Source organism: Cupressus sempervirens, chromosome 2 (assembly GCF_028749045.1).
Source record: "Cupressus sempervirens isolate cs-2001-9-10 chromosome 2, ASM2874904v1, whole genome shotgun sequence".
In the NCBI taxonomy this organism is placed as follows: Eukaryota; Viridiplantae; Streptophyta; class Pinopsida; order Cupressales; family Cupressaceae; genus Cupressus; species Cupressus sempervirens.
In genome coordinates this window covers 777,954,076-777,963,541 of record NC_143119.1, presented here as the reverse complement: position 1 = coordinate 777,963,541, position 9,466 = coordinate 777,954,076, and positions in this window count along the sequence as shown.

Here is a 9,466-nt window from a genome sequence, read left to right as displayed (position 1 = left end):
GAAGATGGGTTCAAATCGATTGCTGACATAAATGATCAAGCTTGTGATTTGAGAAGTGAAATTATTAGACAAAAATTTACCTACAAAGTAATTTTCCATAATCAAGCTAATAAGTTTGCATCTCAGCTCCATATGTTTGAGGAAGTTCTCGAAACATTACAAGTATCTTTTAACTTATGTAAAGACAAAATTGATAATGGTATATGTAAAAATCCAAGCCATGAATGTAATATATATTGTGATACCTTAAAATGGGTTAGTTTGATTTTTGTTGAATTAAAACATTTGATTCGTGATAGTTGGTCAAGTGATATATAAAAACTAGGTGAAGGCCTCTCGACAATGAAAATTACTGAGAATCATCTAAGTAAAAATGTTGTATATGCAATTTGTTTATCTGATTATGATGTTGTATATGCAATTTGCCTTGCAATGAAGGACACATATTTCACAAGAATTGTATTGGAAATTGTTAAATGTGAAAAATCAATGCCCTATCTGTAGGAAGCATATCAATAGAGACTAAATTAAATTTGTATCCTACAATCATGCAATGACTTTAGACATTGGAGATTTCTTCAGATTGTAAAAAATGATGAATAATTATATTGTTTTTAGAATATTTGGTTAATTATAAAATATGAATACTTAGAGGAATATTTTGTTTTAAAATTTCCAATAAATTTTAAATTTTTTAAATTTATTAATAAAAAATATTTAATTATTAATACTAGTAATTGGTATTTCTTTTAAATTTAATATGTATAATTTTTAAATATTTTTCATCAATATTTAATACACATAATTTAATATGTATCTACATTTTATAGATATGACCACAATAATTATCTGATGTTGTCCATTTAACTAGGTAAGTACCAAGTGAAAGATATGCATGTATATATTGCACCTCTTATCGATGAGTTGCAAGTGCTATGGAATGGTTTCACTATGTGTGATATCTCTAAACCAATTGGACAAAAAAAAATTCAATTCCATGCAATGCATGTGTGGACAATTCATGATGCCCCATAGTTGACACATTTTTGTGGTATGTTATGTTGAAATCTAGTTGTACATGATAATACTAATTCCAAAAATGAACATATTTAATCCAATTGTATCATTATGTTGTAGCTCTTCAAACAAAGGGAAAATTTGCATGTCCAATGTGTGGTCCAAAGATGAAATCTGGTCATTCCAAAAGTTTAAGAAAGCACCTGTTTGATGAGAATAGGCACTTCCTCCATAGAAATCATAAGTTTTGAAGTGTCAAAAAATAGTTTTTCAATGGGAAAGAAGAGACTACATCAAAGCCATGAAGAATGAAACGTTGCCTATGACAGTTGGAATATAATAGAATTTGAGGTAGTGTTGGTAAACAGATTGTTATTTCCCAATTTAACTCTCAAATGCCCAAATCTAAAAAAATGCTCAGATAGAAAAAGTTGGATAATCTATCATCAAGTTGATAGATTTCATCTGAATTGAAAGGTATAGCTCCCTTATCAAATGATTTTCAATGAATTTACTTGCTCCTAAACTAATTAGGTACATTCTTAACTTGAGAATGAAAGAGGGAAAACCAAGCCAAGCTAGCCCTAGACTGAACTAACTTGGGCAGTGAATTCAACCCTAAGCCTAGCCAACTCCAAGAACCCACATTTCTTATGACTTCTCAGCATTGGTAATGTAGAAATGAAAATTGTAAATGTAAGTGCAATGAAACTATAATGAAAAGAAGAATTTGCCATTCAACTCAAGATGCAAGCAAGTGATCAAAACTAAATACAACAATGCTCCAATTGATTATAATCATAAAAGTAATAACCAAATGCTTTGACATAGAAAAAAACCTCTTTTGTATTGAACACAACAAATAAGAATACTCGAACTTTATTTTCTCACAATCCCTTTGCCAAATCAATTACAAAAATCAGAATATAAATCCCTTAAATACATGAAATGAAATGCATGAAATATACTACTATCTCCCCTCTACTCCAACAATACCTACTCTTACAAAAAAGAAGAACATCCACTACATCATTGAATTCGTTATTTAACACCTTTTCCTAATCCAAGTCTTTAATCATTTCTCAATTTCTCAATGATAATCTATTTTCACCCTTTTTGAATCCCATTCGTTTAACTTTTAATACCTTGACCGTTTAAATGATATCATTCTTTATAGGTTCAATGCAAAAGATTCCTCAAACTATTGCAACAGTCTTCTGAATATTGGCACTATAGGGATTCCGTGACTCTTCATGTCCAAATTCCAACTGGCCTAGAATACTTTTCCTTCTTGATGATTGAGAACACAAGATTCTTGTCAAAATAACTATGGTCATTATGTCCATATTTAATCATTTTCCCATGAGCTTTCTAGCGGCAGATCAATCATAAGACTGTTTGCGGTTATATAAGTGACTTCAGGCCTGCATTCTTTTTCATCTGGTCTGGTACCAATTACAAGTTCTCTTCCTCCATTGAGCAGGGGAAATTATGATCTTCTACATAATGATTTGTCACGAGCAATATGAAGAGGGTGTTTGAAGTTTAAGCTCTCAGTTCTAAATTTAGAGAAAACTATTTTCAAGACATTCTGTTGAATAGTTCACATGTACTGACAGAATGTGCATTCCTTGCATTCCTTGTAGAATTGTGTTTCTATTCTATGATAGGTTATTAGTGTGTATTCCTTGCATTTACCACATTCGCTTATTGGGTTCAATGTTTTCCTTATAGTATTTGAAGACTAAACATGCCTCTAGCACTACCCATGGCTTAACAAATTTATACAATGCATGTCATGCATGAACAAGGTGGAGCCATCTTCACATTAACAACCAAACTGATATGTTCATGTTGATTATGCTCCTTAAAAATCCAGTCATGATGCAGATTTGGATTGGCACATTCTTTATCCAATTCTGACCTCTTCCTTGGTGTCGACAATCTTATCTCATAAACTCAATGATCAATCATATGCCCTATCTGTCTATTTATTGGGCTTAGGTTCTTCACATGTGCTCTAGTGTTATGCATTGGCAATCTTGGGCATCATAGATATACCTTTGAATATGTGCAAGTGACTAGTGTGAGGAAGACAATCCTGCCATCCTGCTATGCACCATTTTGAAACTCCCATATGCACTGAACTAACCACTCAATGGAGGCTATCAACATTTGGTCAAATGCTTCATGCTACTCCTATATGAATCATCTTCTCCCTTCAAACAGAGTTCGATGGATGTTATTTCTTGTTTGCATGTGAATGGCTTTGAAACTTCTTACGTCTTCCTTCGTGGCCTCCATGCCTTCACTGGCCATGGGTGTATCTCATTAAACAAGAACATAGGACAAAACATAGCTCGATATTGAAATATTTCTTTCATCTCATTATTGAGATCCCCCTTTATATCGGACACTTTGTACAATAGTTTGTGCATGATTTAAAAGAATCTTGGTAATATCATAAGGGTCGGATATGACATTAAGAGGAGATTCAATTTATCCTTTAAAGAAGGCCTCTTGTAGCAATAATCGATACATGAAAATAAGATCATCCATTATCTGATAGAACCCGATAATGGGTAGTTTGAGTAGCAGAACACAATTTGGTGGCACCGTCTTAAAGACTTATACTTTCGTAATCCTGTGTCTTCTTTTTGAAAATTTATAATAGCCAATTATAGGAGTATATTAAGAACTAATGAACATTTGATTTTGAAACATGAATTAAACTTGAAATGAAACTTGGAAAGATGACTCATGTACCCTGAACTTTAAAGTTGTAATGAGGTGCCTCCAAATTCTCCAATTTGACCTCTAAATCTGTCCTCTTGAACTTGAATTGAGACTGTATTTTGAAATCTACACTTCGAACGTATATTTTGGATTACAGAATTTGAATCACAGAATTATGCCAAAACTAGGAAAATCTAAAACTGATCTGTAGGCTTTCCTTGAACCATTAATTATGCATGAACCTCTGAAATGAAAAATTCTGAACTTCAAACCTAAACCTTCACACTAATGATCTCATTATCTAAACCGACAACTCATGCTCATGAAGTTTTTCTTAGAGGATGATTTTTGAAACTGTAAGTTAGAATATGAATTTTAAATTTGATTCCAAACCAAGTGCATTGATATATAAATTGTTCTTTAGCTTTGAATATTTGAACTTGACTTTCTGAACTTTGATCCTCAAAGTTCAGGTTCAGTACATTCTTTGAATGCTGTCTTCTTACAAGTCAAATCCTGCAACATCATAATAATTAAAAAAAACTAGCAGAAGATTTACTTGATGGGGCTGATTTGGAAGTTTAAAAATGCAGGTGCTAGAAGCACACTAACAGCTAATATCGCTCCACCTAATGGTTTATGTTTGAAAATTATATATTTTGATTGTGTTTTTTTAGCTAACTATGTAATTGATGGTCGTGAAGGTCATCAAGGCATCACTGACCACCTTCCAAAGGGACTAAAATGCTATCCTAGAGAATTTAGTAGTATTCCCTTCTATGAGCAGCTATAAATTGTTTATTTGTTTGATACTATGCATATTGGAAAGAATGTAACAGAGACACTATGAAAATTATTGGATTGAAGGTGTGACAAAAAAAAACTTGCCAAAATTTGTAGTGACATTCATGATTCCAATCATGCAATGAAAAATATCATTGAATCAAATAGTAATGGAGACCAAGTTAATGCAAGTGCCCTTCCTTGGTCATTAATGAAGCAACAAAGTAATGCCATGAAAGAAGTCGTGCAAAAAAATTGATTTCTTATAGGATTTTCTGTGAATATAAGCAATCTCGTATAAAAGAAAAGTGAATTTGGGCCAGGGATGAAAATGCATGATTGACATACCTTCATCAAGGTAAGTCACTGCTTTTTCTATTTACAATATATTTGTGAAACTGCATTCAATTTTCATTGTATTATGTTAGAAAATAATAAAATGATCAGTTGACAATTGTTGCAGTATGCATGCTACCCCTATCACTCCCAAACAACTTCAACAATAATATCAAATAAGTGATATATGATCTTGGAAAATGCATGAGGTAAGCAGTGATATTTGTTCAATATATCAAACAAGTAATATATTGTAAATTTGTGTGTTTATATGTTTTTGTGTCTCGAATCCCTTATAGGTGTGTAATGTCCCCATTTTAGCAGTTGACCAAGTGTGTGTGCGTTAGCCTTGTTCTACATGGTCCCGAGGGCTAACGAAGGGTTTAGTGGGATCCTGGAGTGTTTTGGCCTATTCATTTCTAGTTTGGGCCAAAACGAAGTTGATTTACTCAGTTTCAGGCATACTTACTATTTTTAGTAAGTCAGCAGGACACAGTGCAGGTCAATTTTGGTGATTGGATTTGATACTCCTCGGTGAGAGCTTTTCGATGAGCTATCACTCGTATTATTCGGAGTCCGATTGCTAATACATTTTAATGCCTTAAGTTTTATCAAAGTACCATCTAATTTAATTGTAAAATATTAAAGTGTTACTTTAATATTTATTTTATGGGGATGTGTACCCAAGGGAGACATAAGGGGTATTTTAATATATGTTTTATATACTACACATCTTTTATCCCACATTGCCCATATGAGTTGAGCGGACCCTTGGAAATAGAATAAAAGGAAGCATTTGTGGCTTCATTAGCCAGGTTGAATATGAGAAGAAATTGGTGTGTGAGTTGCAGCTCCGTTCTTGGCATTTGAGGATGTCTATCCTCTCTTGTAACATTCTAGACGTCATTCCCTTGGGGTTTGGCCTTTGGAATTCTTTGTTATTGGCTTCATTATCAGGCAATTTAGTTGCATTTCTAGCTACAGGCAGATTTGGTATTTTGCTCATATCTTCTTCACTACTTTTTCGACGCTTATGCCGCTTTGAGGGAATGATATTACGAAAGTAGTGGACTGATTGAAGGACAAAGCACTGTAGCAGCAAGTTCGAAAGCATGGGCTGAAGTATTATGTCAATTTTTCTGAAGTAATTAGTGAGTTGATAAATCTGCCATGTATTTGGTTCTATGAATTCTGAAAATAACATTTTATTAGCAGCAGTTCATTTCCACTTTGCATATTATTGTAGTTTCTTTCTTGTTTATGTTGTATGATACCAATTCCATGCACAAAACACAACAAACAAATAAACATTTGATTTTCAGAGTTATAAGGGGTTTAAAACATTAAATGGAGAAATAAGAGGTTGAATGCAAACTGTTTGACAAAATTTTTTTTAGCAAATTGGTTTAGTTTTTTGGGACATCCAGGGGTGCCCATTACAGTGGTATCAGAGCTATAAGTCCTGCCATCCTGTGGAGGTCTTATAGGGAATTTGGAACAGTTGGATAGAGGAAAAAGTGTTTGACGAAATGTCAAAACACTAAAATCAGAAATTAAAAAAAACACAAGCTAAGCATTTATGTTTGAGCATGCGACAGGGGCCTTATAATTTATGCGATACTAGAGCAAGACAAAATAGGATTTCAGACTTGCAAAGCAAACAGTCTAGTACATCCGTGTAGGGGGACATTGAATCTAGCCATACAGACACAGAGAAGATATTCTTTGATCAGGACAACAATATGGGTGATCGAGATGAAAGGAATACAAGATTAGGCGGAGGCGGGAATGCCGGTCCAAATCAGGGGGATGTAATGTTCAAACAATTACTGGATACATTAGAGTAGGGGCAGCATATGCAGCAGGAGCAGAATAGGCGAATGGACATGATGTTGCAGCTCATGGCTAGACAGATGGGTGTCAATATTAATCCAGGTGATGCCAACAATAGAAACAATAACAATGAGGGAAACAATAACAATGGGGGAAACAATAACCATGGAGGCCAAGGAAACAACAATGGTCCTAAGAATAACATTAATGGTAATAATGGACACGACAACAATGGGAATGAGGCTGATAACTTTAGACACGTTGCACGCCCAGCGCGGACTACGAGCTCGAGACCTCTTCTACCCACCTTCCCACCCAGAGATCCGGTTCAACCAGTAAACGAACTGCAGATTACCGAGTTACAGGATCAGTTCAGGAGGGACTGGGAGGCTAGTGGACCAGAGTTTCAGGAAGATATTTCCCTCAGAGATTATATGGACTTGAGGATGAGACACATGCCTAGAGCAAGAGGGAGGAATCAAAACTTTGAGCTGAGAAAGAAAGTTGGAAAACTTTCCTTACCTTATTATGATGCTTCAGGGAAGATGACTGCACGAGCTTGGCTACAGAAGGTACATACATACTTGCAGCTAAATCTTATACTTGAGGAGGAGGCTATCAAGTATGCGGCTATGCACTTGGATGGCATTGCACATGAATGGTGGCATCATGGCATGGTGACTTTGGGGCATAATCAGATTACATCCTATGAGGAATTTACCGAAACATTGATTGAGAGATTTAACACTAGGGATCCCGAGTTATATTTCAAGGAACTAGCACAGTTAAAACAGTCAGGTTCTGTGGATGCTTACATTGCCGAGTTCCAGTGCTTGTCTGTACTTGTTACTGATATCTCTCCTAGGAGATTGGTGGTGTTATTTTGTGATAGTCTTGCTGATCCATTACGAGGTTGAGTGAAGGGACATGATCCACTCACCTTAGTTGAAGCAACTAAAAAGGCACGAGATTTAGCCCTTTCAGTATACAAAGGAAAAAACCATTCAACAGATTCTTCCTACCGCAAGGAAAAAGACAAAAAATCATTTCAGAAAGAGTAGCAAACCCAAAGAAGGATCAAAAGGACTAGACAATGAAACCTTGAATGAACTTCGAAAGAAGAAGTTGTGCTTCCATTGTAGAGAGCCTTGGGACTTATCTCATAAATGTTCTCTCAAGGCTAAGGCAAATCAAATGGAGTATTTTTCAGCAGAAGATTCAGAGTCAGAGGGGGAGGATCAGCACTCCGATTCAGATGAGGGTAACACTATAGAGGAGAGCAGCATTCCTAAGGATGATAGATCATTGGCATGCTTGACAGGGGCCCAAAAGGCAACCACATTTAAGGTCAGGGGTACTATTCAGGGGCAGAAAGTGATATCTCTTATTGACACTGGGGCTACACATAACTTCATAGATGCACAAGTGGTAGCTAGGAGAGGGTTACAAACAGAGGAGCATGATAGTTTAGAGTCATGGTGGCTAACGGTGATAAATTATTATGCACTCAGAAGATATCTAATCTTCACATCAGATTTGGAGATGGCTACAAGTTGAAGGATGAGTTCTATGTTGTGGACATGGGAGATTATGATGTCATCCTCGACATGACATGGATGGCTTCACTAGTGGATTTCACACTCAACCTAGTGAAATTGGAGATGAGATTCCAGCATGAGGGCAGAACTATGGTACTTAGAGGTCTTTCAGATGGAGGTTGCAGAGTAGTGTCCTTGAGGAGAATGCAAAGACTTTTTCGTCATGATGACATAGAGTGGGCGGCAGAGTGCTACATTATGCCAACTTCACCAGAGCCACAAGAAAAGAGTCATCCACCAGATATCTAGAAGATACTTGATAGACACGCTAAAGTATTTAGCGATATTCCTCATGGGGTTCCTCTTGACAGAGGGATGGAACATGTTATTGAGCTCGAGGAGGGAGCCAAACCAGTTATGATTACTCCCTATCATCATCCTAAGAAACACAAGGATGAGATAGAGAAGGCAATTAAGGATTTGTTGGAGATGGGGCATATCAGGCCCAGTAAGAGCCCCTTTGCTTCAGCAGTAGTATTGGTAAAGAAGAAGGATGGGACGATGCACATGTACATCGATTACAGGGCACTGAATAAGAAAACAATTAAAAATAGGTATCCCATTCCTAGGATTGATGAGCTAATTGATGAGTTGCATGGGGCATGCTTCTTCACCAAAATTGATTTACAATCCAGATACCATCAGATCAGGATGAGAGTAAAAGACATTGAGAAAACATCCTTTCGATGTCACTATGGCCACTTTGAGTTCATGGTTATGCCATTTGGGCTAACCAATGCACCCGCTACATTTCAAAGTTGTATGAACCAGGTATTCAGGAAGCAGCTGAGGAGATTTGTCTTGATCTTCTTTGATGACATCTTGGTCTTCAGTAAGACCTGGGAGGAGCACTTACATCATCTGGAGGAGGTGTTATCTATTCTGGAGAGAGAGTCATTGTATGCCAAGGAATCTAAATGTGAGTTTGGCATGACTGAGCTCCTTTACCTTGGGCATATCATTAGTGCAGATGGCGTTCGGGTTGATCCTGAAAAGATTAGAGCTATTGTAGAGTGGCCTACTCCCACAAACCTTACACAGCTTAAGGGATTCTTTGGTTTATGTGGTTTTTATAGGAGGTTTGTTAAGGGATTCTCACATATTGCTACACCCTTGACAAATCTTACCAGGAAAGGAGCCTTCGTGTGGACAGGGGCAGCACA